The 15,988-nt window shown below is 48.5% G+C and overlaps 1 protein-coding gene across 8 annotated transcripts in view; it reads left to right on the top strand.

The window, feature by feature from the left end:
- Nucleotides 1-2,613: 2,613 nt before the first annotated feature.
- Nucleotides 2,614-15,988, top strand: part of sorbs3 (sorbin and SH3 domain containing 3) — a 177,057-nt gene continuing 163,682 nt past the window's right edge. For 4 of the 8 annotated variants that reach the window (XM_068023208.1, XM_068023207.1, XM_068023210.1 and 1 more), the window contains exon 1: nt 2,615-2,849. The gene's annotated coding sequence lies outside the window, so the exon portion shown is untranslated. Of the gene's footprint in view, nt 2,850-15,988 lie in introns of all 8 variants that reach the window. The other 4 variants (XM_068023211.1, XM_068023205.1, XM_068023209.1 and 1 more) reach the window with 2 other exon arrangements.

Genomic DNA, 15,988 nt, shown 5'->3' with positions numbered 1-15,988 from the left:
GGGCCTGAGCCCTGCCTGGTGCGGGACTGAGAGCAGGAGAGCCCTGCCCGGTGTGGGCCTGAGCCCTGCCCGGTGTGGGACTGAGCCCTGCCCGGTGTGGGCCTGAGCCCTGCCCGGTGTGGGACTGAGAGCAGGAGAGCCCTGCCCGGTGTGGGCCTGAGCCCTGCCTGGTGTGGGCCTGAGAGCAGGAGAGCCCTGCCTGGTGTGGGCCTGAGCCCTGCCTGGTGTGGGCCTGAGCCCTGCCCGGTGTGGGCCTGAGAGCAGGAGAGCCCTGCCCGGTGTGGGCCTGAGCCCTGCCTGGTGCGGGACTGAGAGCAGGAGAGCCCTGCCCGGTGTGGGCCTGAGCCCTGCCCGGTGTGGGACTGAGAGCAGGAGAGCCCTGCCCGGTGTGGGACTGAGCCCTGCCTGGTGCGGGACTGAGAGCAGGAGAGCCCTGCCCGGTGTGGGCCTGAGCCCTGCCCGGTGTGGGACTGAGAGCAGGAGAGCCCTGCCCGGTGTGGGACTGAGCCCTGCCCGGTGTGGGACTGAGCCCTGCCCGGTGTGGGACTGAGAGCAGGAGAGCCCTGCCCGGTGTGGGCCTGAGCCCTGCCCGGTGCGGGACTGAGAGCAGGAGAGCCCTGCCCGGTGTGGGCCTGAGCCCTGCCCGGTGTGGGACTGAGCCCTGCCCGGTGTGGGACTGAGAGCAGGAGAGCCCTGCCCGGTGTGGGCCTGAGCCCTGCCCGGTGTGGGACTGAGAGCAGGAGAGCCCTGCCCGGTGTGGGACTGAGAGCAGGAGAGCCCTGCCCGGTGTGGGACTGAGCCCTGCCCGGTGTGGGCCTGAGCCCTGCCCGGTGTGGGCCTGAGAGCAGGAGAGCCCTGCCCGGTGTGGGCCTGAGCCCTGCCCGGTGTGGGCCTGAGCCCTGCCCGGTGTGGACCTGAGCCCTGCCCGGTGTGGGCCTGAGCCCTGCCCGGTGTGGGACTGAGAGCAGGAGAGCCCTGCCCGGTATGGGCCTGAGCCCTGCCCGGTGTGGGCCTGAGCCCTGCCCGGTGTGGGCCTGAGCCCTGCCCGGTGTGGGACTGAGCCCTGCCCGGTGTGGGCCTGAGCCCTGCCCGGTGTGGGCCTGAGCCCTGCCCGGTGTGGGACTGAGCCCTGCCCGGTGTGGGCCTGAGCCCTGCCCGGTGTGGGACTGAGAGCAGGAGAGCCCTGCCCGGTGTGGGCCTGAGCCCTGCCCGGTGTGGGGCTGAGCCCTGCCCAGTGTGGGCCTGAGCCCTGCCCGGTGTGGGCCTGAGCCCTGCCCGGTGTGGGACTGAGCCCTGCCCGGTGTGGGCCTGAGCCCTGCCCGGTGTGGGACTGAGCCCTGCCCGGTGTGGGCCTGAGCCCTGCCCGGTGTGGGCCTGAGCCCTGCCCGGTGTGGGACTGAGCCCTGCCCGGTGTGGGCCTGAGCCCTGCCCAGTGTGGGCCTGAGCCCTGCCCGGTGTGGGACTGAGCCCTGCCCAGTGTGGGCCTGAGCCCTGCCCGGTGTGGGACTGAGCCCTGCCCGGTGTGGGCCTGAGCCCTGCCCGGTGTGGGACTGAGAGCAGGAGAGCCCTGCCCGGTGTGGGCCTGAGCCCTGCCCGGTGTGGGCCTGAGCCCTGCCCGGTGTGGGGCAGAGCCCTGCCCGGTGTGGGACTGAGAGCAGGAGAGCCCTGCTCAGTGTGGGCCTGAGCCGTGCCCGGTGTGGGACTGAGCCCTGCCCGGTGTGGGCCTGAGAGCAGGAGAGCCCTGCCCGGTGTGGGCCTGAGAGCAGGAGAGCCCTGCCCGGTGTGGGGCAGAGCCCTGCCCGGTGTGGGACTGAGCCGTGCCCGGTGTGGGACTGAGCCCTACCCGGTGTGGGACTGAGTGCAGGAGAGCCCTGCCCGGTGTGGGCCTGAGAGCAGGAGAGCCCTGCCCGGTGTGGGGCAGAGCCCTGCCCGGTGTGGGCCTGAGAGCAGGAGAGCCCTGCCCGGTGTGGGGCAGAGCCCTGCCCGGTGTGGGACTGAGAGCAGGAGAGCCCTGCTCAGTGTGGGCCTGAGCCGTGCCCGGTGTGGGACTGAGCCCTGCCCGGTGTGGGCCTGAGAGCAGGAGAGCCCTGCCCGGTGTGGGCCTGAGCCCTGCCCGGTGTGGGCCTGAGCCCTGCCTGGTGTGGGCCTGAGCCCTGCCCGTCGTGGGGCAGAGCCCTACCCGGTGTGGGGCAGAGCCCTGCGGAACATTACACCCAGGGTCATTCCTGCCTGCAGATTTACTCGATATCAGGTGGAAAGGCTGGTGTGAGTTCACATTTGAATTCCAATCTTGCTTCGCTCTTTGTTTGTGGGCAAAGGAGTAAAGATGTCTGCTGTGATTTGCTCACCCGGCAAGATGATGCCCTCCTTGCTGATTGTGGCAACTCTCACAGGGATTAGAGAGTTCCGTAATGTAGAAGACAACTGGCTAAATCCTAACGCAGTCAAGAGTCAGTACCTGAAGCAAGGAGAAGCAGATTATAAGGAACTGCCCTTGTCAGCAGGACCCAGAGAGGCACAGAGTGAGTTAATGTCCAACTCATTGCCCTGAACATGGGCCAGATTTTATGCAAATAACTCCCCGAACCTCGGTGTCTGCTCCAGCTCGGTTCTGTGGATGGGAAGTGTTTTAGACACACAAACACACACACACACACAAACACACACACACACACACAAACACACGCACACACACACTGTCTCACTGACCTTCACAGGTAACAGGAAATAGCTCCAGTGGAAACGTGAACTTGAAAAGAGGACTTCAGCCCAGCTGGTGACGAGAGAGAGGGCGAGTCACAGAAGCACCAACTGCAGAGCAGCTCGACTGAGGCACAGCCACATCAACTGTAAGTCCATTTTTAAACTGAGTTCATTGCCCAAAGGAAATGTCTTTATAGTTTCCATGGCTGGTTTGGGATAGACTGTGTTTGTCAGGAGCCACTTCTGTGCAGCTTCCAGTAGGTCTGTGTGAGTCTAGTGAACAAACAGTGTCTGTTCGGATTATCAAGCTTCTTTGTGGCTGACAGTGTGTGTGTGTGTCTTCGTGTCAGTGTGTCTGAAAGTGTCTGTCACTGTGTGTTGATCAATCTGTTTGTGTGTGTATCTCAGTGGGTGTGAGAGTATCAGTCTGTGTATATAGATGTGTAAGCATGTGAGTATGTCAATCTGTGCATGCATATGTTTGTGTGTTGTGTGCGCATCTGTGTACGTGTGTGTTTTTGCATGTTTGTGTGTGTGCGCATGTGTGTTTGTGCTTGTGTGGATGTTTGAGCAAGTGCGTGTTTATGTTGGTGCGTGCATGTGTGTTTGTGCATGCCGATTTCTGCATGTGTGTGCCTGTGTCTGTGTGCACATTTGTGTGTGGATGTGTGATTGTGTATGTGTGTTTGTACGTCTGTGCATGTTAATGTTTGTGCGTGACTTGTGTGCATGTGTGTCTGCATGTGTATGTGTGTTTGTGCGTCTGCCTGTTGGTATGTGTGCATGTGTGTCTGCGTGTGTTTGCACGTTGTCATGGGTGTATGTGCATGCTCCAAGGTGCCCATTTAACTGTGTCCCATACTCCACATTGGCTGGTTGTCTTTCTCTGAGATTGGTGGTTTGGGGTGTTGCTGCCTCACTGGTGGATAGATCTCAGTCTGTTAGCTTCTGAGCAGTTTTGGGGTGTCAACAGGGTTTGTGCCACTTGTGAGCCTGTGTGTAACCCAACACTCTCCGAGCATCCTGAGCTAAACGAGACCCAGTGTTTGGTGGAGAGAGAAGAGCGAGTAGACTTTTGCATAAATTAAATATTTATAGAGCGTTTTTGCAAACTGGGGATGGCAAAGGTTGCATTGATCAGCCACTGAACGTGTGTGGACTTTCATTGGACAGAATTCTGATTCAAGCTCGTAGATTTTAAAGAAAGAGGAAACTGTATTTATATAGCACCTTTCACAACGTCCCAGAGCCCTCCACTGACATTGAAGTACTTTTGAAGTGTAGTCACTGTTGTAGTGTTGGAAATGCAGCAGCCAATTTACAAACAGCAAGATCCCACAAAGAACATGGCCAGAGGATCAGTTCTAGTGATGGTTGAGAGATAAATATTGACCAGGACACTGGGAGAACTCCCCTGCTCCTCTTCAAAATACTGGGATCTTATACATCACCTGAGAGGGCAGGCGAGGCTTGATTTCAGGTCTCATCCAACAGACAGCACCTCCAACAATGCAGCACGCCCTCAGTACTGCCCCTCCGACGGTGCGGAGCTCCCTCGGTACTGCCCCTCCGACAACGCAGCACTCCCTCAGTACTGACCCTCAACTGCTCGCCATTCGTCTCCCCCCATTCGCTGGCCCTCTCCCCACGCTCGCTATCCCTCGCCACCCCCATACCCGTCTCTCGCCACCTCCATCCCCATCCATCACCTCTCCCTGTCCCTCTTCCCCCATTTCCCATGCTTCTTCCCTCCACTCCCCGTCCTTCTTCCCCCACTCCCCGTCCTTCTTTCCCCACTCCCCGTCCTTCTTCACTCCCCCCCCCAGTCCCCATGCCTCTCCCCTCCATACCACCCACATCCCACTCCATCCATCCTGCCATCTCCCTGCCCTGTCTGATAGCACGTAGACAGACACACAGTGGAGAGAGAGCTGTGGAAATATTAAGCCCAGTGTCACTTGCATGCAGCTCACGTGAGTCCCAAACAATAAACCCAATGAAACAGCTACAAACGTTACATGAATTACATTCCTGCCCTTTGCCCAATTCTCACCGGCTCTTCTCCCCCACCCACCAGTTGCTGTGAATAACAGTGCCAGGAACTGAGGGACCAAGTGCAAGAGGATCTGCCTTATTCCCAATCCCAATCCTGGCCCCCATTCTCTACTTCAAAGAGGTGACTTTACTCTTTGTGAAGTTTAACTGGAGTTGATGCCAGGAACACCACTGAGAGCAGCACAGGAACTGAGAGTGAGTCACCCATCCCTCGAGCTATATCAGCACAACACTGAGTGGACACACTCATCTGACTGTAAACTGGCATCTCACTTTTAACCCTCAACCAGCAAGAGTAAATAGAGAGTTTGGGAGCAAGTGATAGGCTGGACTCTAATCAAGGGGTTCAGGGAGTTTATATATAGAATCACAGATACCTAGGAGTGAGTTACAGACTGGAATCTAATCGAGGGGTTCAGGGAGTTAATGAATAGAATCACAGATACCCAGGAGTGAGTTACAGACTGGAATCTAATCGAGGGGTTCAGGGAGTTTATGAATAGAATCACAGATAGCCGGGAGTGAGTTACAGAATGGAATCTAATCGAGGGATTCAGGGAGTTTATATATAGAATCACAGATACCTGGGAGTGAGTTACAGACTGGAATCTAATCGAGGGGTTCAGGGAGTTTATATATAGAATCACAGATACCCGGGAGTGAGTTACAGACTGATATCTAATCGAGGGATTCAGGGACTTTATATATAGAATCACAGATTCCCGGGAGTGAGTTACAGACTGGAATCTAATCGAGGGGTTCAGGGAGTTTATATATAGAATCACAGATACCCGGGAGTGAGTTACAGACTGATATCTAATCGAGGGATTCAGGGACTTTATATATAGAATCACAGATTCCCGGGAGTGAGTTACAGACTGGAATCTATTCGAGGGGTTCAGGGAGTGTATATATAGAATCACAGATACCCGGGATTGAGTTAAAGAATGGAATCTAATCGTGGGGTTCAGGGAGTTTATATACAGAATCACAGATACCCGGGAGTGAGTTACAGACTGGAATCGAATCGAGGGGTTCAGGGAGTTTATATATAGAATCACAGATACCCAGTAGTGAGTTACAGGCTGGAATCTAATCGTGGGGTTCAGGGAGTTTATATCTGGAATCACAGATACCCGGGAGTGAGTTACAGACTGGAATCGAATCGAGGGGTTCAGGGAATTTATAAATAGAATCACAGATACCCAGGAGTGAGTTACAGACTGGAATCTAATCGAGGGGTTCAGGGAGTTTATGAATAGAATCACAGATAGCCGGGAGTGAGTTACAGACTGGAATCTGATCGAGGGGTTCAGGGAGTTTATATATAGAATAACAGATACCCGGGAGTGAGTTACAGACTGGAATCCAATCGAGGGCGACAGGGCGTTTATATATAGAATCACAGATACCCGGGAGTGAGTTACAGACTGGAATCTAATCTTGGGGTTCAGGGAGTTTATATATAGAATCACAGATACCCGGGAGTGAGTTACAGACTGATATCTAATCGAGGGATTCAGGGACTTTATATATAGAATCACAGATACCCGGGAGTGAGTTACAGACTGGAATCTAATCGAGGGGATCAGGGAGTTTATATATAGAATCACAGATACCCGGGAGTGAGTTACAGACTGGAATCTAATCGAGGGGTTCAGGGAGTTTATATGTAGAATCACAGATACCTAGGAGTGAGTTACAGACTGGAATCTAATCGAGGGGTTCAGGGAGTTTATATATAGAATAACAGATACCCGGGAGTGAGTTACAGACTGGAATCGAATCGAGGGGTTCAGGGAGTTTATAAATAGAATCACAGATACCCGGGAGTGAGTTACAGACTGGAATCTAATCGAGGGGTTCAGGGAGTTTATATATAGAATCACAGATACCCAGGAGTGAGTTACAGACTGGAATCTAATCGAGGGGTTCAGGGAGTTTATATATAGAATCACAGATACCCGGGAGTGAGTTACAGACTGGAATCTAATCGAGGGGTTCAGGGAGTTTATATATAGAATCACAGATACCCGGGAGTGAGTTACAGACTGGAATCTAATCGAGGGGTTCAGGGAGTTGAGATATAGAATCACAGATACCCGGGAGTGAGTTACAGACTGGAATCGAATCGAGGGGTTCAGGGAGTTTATATATAGAATAACAGATACCCAGGAGTGAGGTAAAGAATGGAATCTAATCGAGGGGTTCAGGGAGTTTATATATAGAATCATAGATACCCAGGAGTGAGTTACAGACTGGAATCTAATCGAGGGGTTCAGGGACTTTATATATAGAATCACAGATACCCAGGAGTGAGTTACAGACTGGAATCTAATCGTGGGCTACAGGGAGTTTATATATAGAATCACAGATACCCAGGAGTGAGTTACAGACTGGAATCTAATCGAGGGCTTCAGGGAGTTTATGAATAGAATCACAGATAGCCGGGAGTGAGTTACAGAATGGAATCTAATCGAGGGATTCAGGGAGTTTATATATAGAATCACAGATACCTGGGAGTGAGTTACAGACTGGAATCTAATCGAGGGGTTCAGGGAGTTTATATATAGAATCACAGATACCCGGGAGTGAGTTACAGACTGATATCTAATCGAGGGATTCAGGGACTTTATATATAGAATCACAGATTCCCGGGAGTGAGTTACAGACTGGAATCGAATCGAGGGGTTCAGGGAATTTATAAATAGAATCACAGATACCCAGGAGTGAGTTACAGACTGGAATCTAATCGAGGGGTTCAGGGACTTTATATATAGAATCACAGATACCCAGGAGTGAGTTACAGACTGGAATCTAATCGTGGGCTACAGGGAGTTTATATATAGAATCACAGATACCCAGGAGTGAGTTACAGACTGGAATCTAATCGAGGGGTTCAGGGAGTTTATGAATAGAATCACAGATAGCCGGGAGTGAGTTACAGAATGGAATCTAATCGAGGGATTCAGGGAGTTTATATATAGAATCACAGATATCTGGGAGTGAGTTACAGACTGGAATCTAATCGAGGGGTTCAGGGAGTTTATATATAGAATCACAGATACCCGGGAGTGAGTTACAGACTGATATCTAATCGAGGGATTCAGGGACTTTATATATAGAATCACAGATTCCCGGGAGTGAGTTACAGACTGGAATCTAATCGAGGGGTTCAGGGAGTTTATATATAGAATCACAGATACCCGGGAGTGAGTTACAGACTGATATCTAATCGAGGGATTCAGGGACTTTATATATAGAATCACAGATTCCCGGGAGTGAGTTACAGACTGGAATCTATTCGAGGGGTTCAGGGAGTGTATATATAGAATCACAGATACCCGGGATTGAGTTAAAGAATGGAATCTAATCGTGGGGTTCAGGGAGTTTATATACAGAATCACAGATACCCGGGAGTGAGTTACAGACTGGAATCGAATCGAGGGGTTCAGGGAGTTTATATATAGAATCACAGATACCCAGTAGTGAGTTACAGGCTGGAATCTAATCGTGGGGTTCAGGGAGTTTATATCTGGAATCACAGATACCCGGGAGTGAGTTACAGACTGGAATCGAATCGAGGGGTTCAGGGAATTTATAAATAGAATCACAGATACCCAGGAGTGAGTTACAGACTGGAATCTAATCGAGGGGTTCAGGGAGTTTATGAATAGAATCACAGATAGCCGGGAGTGAGTTACAGACTGGAATCTGATCGAGGGGTTCAGGGAGTTTATATATAGAATAACAGATACCCGGGAGTGAGTTACAGACTGGAATCCAATCGAGGGCGACAGAGCGTTTATATATAGAATCACAGATACCCGGGAGTGAGTTACAGACTGGAATCTAATCTTGGGGTTCAGGGAGTTTATATATAGAATCACAGATACCCGGGAGTGAGTTACAGACTGATATCTAATCGAGGGATTCAGGGACTTTATATATAGAATCACAGATACCCGGGAGTGAGTTACAGACTGGAATCTAATCGAGGGGATCAGGGAGTTTATATATAGAATCACAGATACCCGGGAGTGAGTTACAGACTGGAATCTAATCGAGGGGTTCAGGGAGTTTATATATAGAATCACAGATACCCGGGAGTGAGTTACAGACTGGAATCTAATCGTGGGGTTCAGGGAGTTCATATACAGAATCACAGATACCCGGGAGTGAGTTACAGACTGGAATCTAATCGTGGGGTTCAGGGAGTTTATATACAGAATCACAGATACCCGGGAGTGAGTTACAGACTGGAATCTAATCGAGTGGTTCAGGGAGTTTATATATAGAATCACAGATACCCAGGAGTGAGTTACAGACTGGAATCTAATCGAGGGGTTCAGGGAGTTAATGAATAGAATCACAGATAGCCGGGAGTGAGTTACAGACTGGAATCTAATCGAGGGGTTCAGGGAGTTTATATATAGAATCACAGATACCCAGGAGTGAGTTACAGACTGGAATCCTATCGAGGGCTACAGGGCGTTTAAATATAGAATCACAGATACCCGGGAGTGAGTTACAGACTGGAATCTAATCTTGGGGTTCAGGGAGTTTATATATAGAATCACAGATACCCGGGAGTGAGTTACAGACTGGAATCTAATCGTGGGCTTCAGGGAGTTTAAATATAGAATCACAGATAGCCGTGAGTGCGTTACAGACTGGAATCTAATCGAGGGGTTCAGGGAGTTTTTATATAGAATCACAGATACCCGGGAGTGCGTTACAGACTGCAATCTAATAGTGGGGTTCAGGGAGTTTATATATAGAATCACAGATACCCGGGAGTGAGTTACAGACTGGAATCTAATCGTGGGCTACAGGGAGTTTATATATAGAATCACAGATACCCAGGAGTGAGTTACAGACTGGAATCTAATTGAGGGGTTCAGGTAGTTTATATGTAGAATCACAGATACCCGGGAGTGAGTTACAGACTGGAATCTAATCGAGGGTTTCAGGGAGTTTATATATCGAATCACAGATACCCGGGAGTGAGTTACAGACTGGAATCTAATCGAGGGGTTCGGGGTGGTTTATATATAGAATCATAGATACCCGGGAGTGAGTTACAGACTGAAATCTAATCGAGGGGTTCGGGTGGTCTATATATAGAATAACAGATACCCGGGAGTGAGTTACGGACTGGAATCTAATCGAGGGGTTCAGGGAGTTTATAAATAGAATCACAGATACCCGGGAGTGAGTTACAGACTGGAATCTAATCGAGGGGTTCGGGGGGTTTAAATACAGAATCACAGATACCCGGGAGTGTGTTACAGACTGGAATCTAATCGAGGGGTTCGGGGTGGTTTATATATAGAATCACAGATACCCGGGTGTGAGTTACAGACTGGAATCTAATCGAGGGGTTCGGGGTGGTTTATATATAGAATCACAGATACCCGGGAGTGAGTTACAGACTGGAATCTAATCGAGGGGTTCGGGGTGGTTTATATATCGAATCACAGATACCCGGGAGTGAGTTACAGACTGGAATCTAATCGAGGGGTTCGGGGGGTTTATATATAGAATCACAGATACCCGGGAGTGAGTTACAGACTGGAATCTAATCGAGGGGTTCAGGGAGTTTATATATAGAATCACAGATACCCAGGAGTGAGTTGCAGACTGGAATCTAATCGAGGGGTTCAGGGAGTTAATGAATAGAATCACAGATACCCGGGAGTGAGTTACAGACTGGAATCGAATCGAGGGGTTCAGGGAGTTTATAAATAGAATCACAGATACCCAGGAGTGAGTTACAGACTGGAATCTAATCGTGGGGTTCAGGGAGTTTATATATAGAATCACAGATACCCGGGAGTGAGTTACAGACTGGAATCTAATTGAGGGGTTCAGGGAGTTTATATATAGAATCACAGATACCCAGGAGTGAGTTACAGACTGGAATCTAATCGAGGGGTTCAGGGAGTTTATGAATAGAATCACAGATAGCCGGGAGTGAGTTACAGACTGGAATCTAATCGAGGGGTTCAGGGAGTTTATATATAGAATAACAGATACCCAGGAGTGAGTTACAGACTGGAATCCTATCGAGGGCTACAGGGCGTTTATATATAGAATCACAGATACCCGGGAGTGAGTTACAGACTGGAATCCAATCTTGGGGTTCAGGGAGTTTATATATAGAATCACAGATACCCGGGAGTGAGTTACAGACTGGAATCTAATCGTGGGCTTCAGGGAGTTTATATATAGAATAACAGATACCCGGGAGTGAGTTACAGACTGGAATCTAATCGTGGGGTTCAGGGAGATTATATATAGAATCACAGATACCCGGGAGTGAGTTACAGACTGGAATCTAATCGTGGGGTTCAGGGAGATTATATATAGAATCACAGATACCCAGGAGTGAGTTACAGACTGGAATCTAATCGTGGGGTTCAGGGAGATTATATATAGAATCACAGATACCCCGGGATTGAGTTAAAGAATGGAATCTAATCGAGGGGTTCGGGGTGGATTATGTATAGAATAACAGATACCCGGGAGTGAGTTACAGACTGGAATCTAATCGAGGGGTTCAGGGAGTTTATATATAGAATCACAGATACCCGGGAGTGAGTTACAGACTGGAATCTAATCGTGGGCTTCAGGGAGTTTATATATAGAATCACAGATACCCAGGAGTGAGTTACTGACTGGAATCTAATCGTGGGGTTCAGGGAGATTATATATAGAATCACAGATACCCCGGGATTGAGTTAAAGAATGGAATCTAATCGAGGGGTTCGGGGTGGATTATGTATAGAATAACAGATACCCGGGAGTGAGTTACAGACTGGAATCTAATCGAGGGGTTCAGGGAGTTTATATATAGAATCACAGATACCCGGGAGTGAGTTACAGACTGGAATCGATTCGAGGGGTTCAGGGAGTTTATAAATAGAATCACAGATACCCAGGAGTGAGTTACAGCCTACAATCTAATCGAGGGGTTCAGGGAGTTTATATATAGAATAACAGATACCCGGGAGTGCGTTACAGACTGGAATATAATCGAGGGGTTCAGGGAGTTTATATATGGAATCACAGATACCCGGGAGTGCGTTACAGACTGGAATCTAATCGAGGGGTTCAGGGAGTTTATATATGGAATCACAGATACCCGGGAGTGCGTTACAGACTGGAATCTAATTGTGGGGTTCAGGGAGTTTATATTAAGAATCACAGATACCCGGGAGTGAGTGACAGACTGGAATTTAAAAAAGGGGGTCGGGGTGGTTTATATATAGAATAACAGATACCCGGGAGTGAGTTACAGGCTGGAATATAATCGAGGGGTTCAGGGAATTTCTATATAGAATAACAGATACCCGGGAGTGCGTTACAGGCTGGAATATAATCGAGGGGTTCGGGGTGGTTTATATATAGAATCACAGATACCCGGGAGTGAGTTACAGACTGGAATCTAATCGTGGGGTTCAGGGAGTTTATATATGGAATCACAGACACCCGGGAGTGCGTTACAGACTGGAATCTAATTGTGGGGTTCAGGGAGTTTATATATAGAATCACAGATACCCGGGAGTGAGTTACAGACTGGAATTTAATCAAGGGGGTCGGGGTGGTTTATATATAGAATCACAGATACCTGGGAGTGAGTTACAGGCTGGAATCTAATCGAGGGGTTCAGGGAGTTTATATATAGAATCACAGATACCCGGGATTGAGTTAAAGAATGGAATCTAATCGTGGGCTTCAGGGAGTTCATATATAGAATCACAGATACCTGGGAGTGAGTTACAGGCTGGAATCTAATCGAGGGGTTCAGGGAGTTTATAAAAAGAATCACAGATACCCGGGAGTGAGTTAAAGAATGGAATCTAATCGAGGGGTTCAGGGAGTTTATATATAGAATCACAGATAGCCGTGAGTGCGTTACAGACTGGAATCTAATCGAGGGGTTCAGGGAGTTTGTATATAGAATCACAGATACCCGGGAGTGCGTTGCAGACTGCAATCTAATAGTGGGGTTCAGGGAGTTTATATATAGAATCACAGATACCCGGGATTGAGTTACAGACTGGAATCTAATCGTGGGCTTCAGGGAGTTCATGTATAGAATCACAGATACCCGGGAGTGCGTTACAGACTGCAATCTAATAGTGGGGTTCAGGGAGTTTATATATAGAATCACAGATACCCGGGAGTGAGTTACAGACTGGAATCTAATCGAGGGGTTCAGGGAGTTTTTATATAGAATCACACATACCTGGGAGTGAGTTAAAGAATGGAATCTAATCGAGGGGTTCAGGGAGTTTATATATTGAATCACAGATACCCAGGAGTGAGTTAAAGAATGGAATCTAATCGAGGGGTTCAGGGAGTTTATATGTAGAATCACAGATACCCGGGAGTGAGTTACAGACTGGAATCTAATCGTGGGCTACAGGGCGTTTATATATAGAATCACAGATACCCAGGAGTGAGTTACAGACTGGAATCTAATCGTGGGCTACAGGGAGTTTATATATAGAATCACAGATACCCAGGAGTGAGTTACAGACTGGAATCTAATTGAGGGGTTCAGGTAGTTTATATGTAGAATCACAGATACCCGGGAGTGAGTTACAGACTGGAATCGAATCGAGGGGTTCAGGGAGTTTATAAATAGAATCACAGATACCCAGGAGTGAGTTACAGACTGGAATCTAATCGTGGGGTTCAGGGAGTTTATATATAGAATCACAGATACCCGGGAGTGAGTTACAGACTGGAATCTAATTGAGGGGTTCAAGTTGTTTATATGTAGAATCACAGATACCCGGGAGTGAGTTACAGACTGGAATCTAATCGTGGGCTACAGGGAGTTTATAAATAGAATCACAGATACCCAGGAGTGAGTTACAGACTGGAATCTAATCGAGGGGGTCGGGGAGTTGATGAATAGAATCACAGATACCCGGGAGTGAGTTACAGATTGGAATCGAATCGAGGGGTTCAGGGAGTTTATAAATAGAATCACAGATACCCAGGAGTGAGTTACAGACTGGAATCTAATCGAGGGGGTCGGGGAGTTGATGAATAGAATCACAGATAGCCGGGAGTGAGTTACAGACTGGAATCTAATCGAGGGGTTCAGGGAGTTTATATATAGAATCACAGATACCCGGGAGTGAGTTACAGACTGGAATCTAATCGAGGGGTTCAGGGAGTTTATATATCGAATCACAGATACACAGGAGTGAGTTGCAGACTGGAAACTAATCGAGGGGTTCGGGGTGGTTTATATATAGAATCACAGATACCAGCGAGTGAGTTACAGACTGGAATCTAATCGAGGGGTTCGGGGTGGTTTATATATCGAATCACAGATACCCGGGAGTGAGTTACAGACTGGAATCTAATCGAGGGGTTCAGGGAGTTTATATATAGAATCACAGATAGCCGGGAGTGAGTTACAGACTGGAATCTAATCGAGGGTTTCAGGGAGTTTATATATAGAATCACAGATACCCGGGAGTGAGTTACAGACTGAAATCTAATCGAGGGGTTCGGGTGGTTTATATATAGAATAACAGATACCCGGGAGTGAGTTACGGACTGGAATCTAATCGAGGGGTTCAGGGAGTTGAGATATAGAATCACAGATACCCGGGAGTGAGTTACAGACTGGAATCGAATCGAGGGGTTCAGGGAGTTTATGAATAGAATCACAGATAGCCGGGAGTGAGTTACAGAATGGAATCTAATCGAGGGATTCAGGGAGTTTATATATAGAATCACAGATATCTGGGAGTGAGTTACAGACTGGAATCTAATCGAGGGGTTCAGGGAGTTTATATATAGAATCACAGATACCCGGGAGTGAGTTACAGACTGATATCTAATCGAGGGATTCAGGGACTTTATATATAGAATCACAGATTCCCGGGAGTGAGTTACAGACTGGAATCTAATCGAGGGGTTCAGGGAGTTTATATATAGAATCACAGATACCCGGGAGTGAGTTACAGACTGATATCTAATCGAGGGATTCAGGGACTTTATATATAGAATCACAGATTCCCGGGAGTGAGTTACAGACTGGAATCTATTCGAGGGGTTCAGGGAGTGTATATATAGAATCACAGATACCCGGGATTGAGTTAAAGAATGGAATCTAATCGTGGGGTTCAGGGAGTTTATATACAGAATCACAGATACCCGGGAGTGAGTTACAGACTGGAATCGAATCGAGGGGTTCAGGGAGTTTATATATAGAATCACAGATACCCAGTAGTGAGTTACAGGCTGGAATCTAATCGTGGGGTTCAGGGAGTTTATATCTGGAATCACAGATACCCGGGAGTGAGTTACAGACTGGAATCGAATCGAGGGGTTCAGGGAATTTATAAATAGAATCACAGATACCCAGGAGTGAGTTACAGACTGGAATCTAATCGAGGGGTTCAGGGAGTTTATGAATAGAATCACAGATAGCCGGGAGTGAGTTACAGACTGGAATCTGATCGAGGGGTTCAGGGAGTTTATATATAGAATAACAGATACCCGGGAGTGAGTTACAGACTGGAATCCAATCGAGGGCGACAGGGCGTTTATATATAGAATCACAGATACCCGGGAGTGAGTTACAGACTGGAATCTAATCTTGGGGTTCAGGGAGTTTATATATAGAATCACAGATACCCGGGAGTGAGTTACAGACTGATATCTAATCGAGGGATTCAGGGACTTTATATATAGAATCACAGATACCCGGGAGTGAGTTACAGACTGGAATCTAATCGAGGGGATCAGGGAGTTTATATATAGAATCACAGATACCCGGGAGTGAGTTACAGACTGGAATCTAATCGAGGGGTTCAGGGAGTTTATATATAGAATCACAGATACCCGGGAGTGAGTTACAGACTGGAATCTAATCGTGGGGTTCAGGGAGTTCATATACAGAATCACAGATACCCGGGAGTGAGTTACAGACTGGAATCTAATCGTGGGGTTCAGGGAGTTTATATACAGAATCACAGATACCCGGGAGTGAGTTACAGACTGGAATCTAATCGAGTGGTTCAGGGAGTTTATATATAGAATCACAGATACCCAGGAGTGAGTTACAGACTGGAATCTAATCGAGGGGTTCAGGGAGTTAATGAATAGAATCACAGATAGCCGGGAGTGAGTTACAGACTGGAATCTAATCGAGGGGTTCAGGGAGTTTATATATAGAATCACAGATACCCAGGAG

The sequence above is a fragment of the Heterodontus francisci genome, chromosome 47 (genome assembly GCF_036365525.1).
Source record: "Heterodontus francisci isolate sHetFra1 chromosome 47, sHetFra1.hap1, whole genome shotgun sequence".
NCBI lineage: Eukaryota > Metazoa > Chordata > Chondrichthyes > Heterodontiformes > Heterodontidae > Heterodontus > Heterodontus francisci.
The sequence above is the reverse complement of the archived record's forward strand: the minus strand, read 5'-3'. Positions and strand labels throughout refer to the sequence as shown.